The sequence below is a fragment of the Arachis ipaensis genome, chromosome B07 (assembly GCF_000816755.2).
Source record: "Arachis ipaensis cultivar K30076 chromosome B07, Araip1.1, whole genome shotgun sequence".
Classification (NCBI taxonomy): domain Eukaryota; kingdom Viridiplantae; phylum Streptophyta; class Magnoliopsida; order Fabales; family Fabaceae; genus Arachis; species Arachis ipaensis.
In genome coordinates this window covers 121,479,125-121,479,498 of record NC_029791.2, presented here as the reverse complement: position 1 = coordinate 121,479,498, position 374 = coordinate 121,479,125, and positions in this window count along the sequence as shown.

The window sequence follows — 374 nt, the reverse complement described above, 5'->3', positions numbered from 1 at the left end:
GGTATTTGAATTCGAATGTTAGTTAGAGATTGTAGGGTCGGTTTGGGCCGTCATCATCTTATCTTATTTGACTAAGATAAGGGAGATATTTGAATTCGAATGTTGGGTCAGGATATTGGAAGTTATTGATTCGTCTTTTGACCGTGAGAACGGCCCAATCTTAGAATTGTTGGGTTTGGTGACCGTTTCGAAGAAGGACTCAGAAATCGGGTCTGAAACAATATATATATGAAAAATATTAGTGGCTATCAGAATTTATTATTTTTAGTCATCATTTAATCATTAACTCAATTTCTTTAATTTAATTCTTTTAATCTAGTAATTTAACAATATACTTTATCCTATACTTTTAAACATTATACATGGTTTGTTTC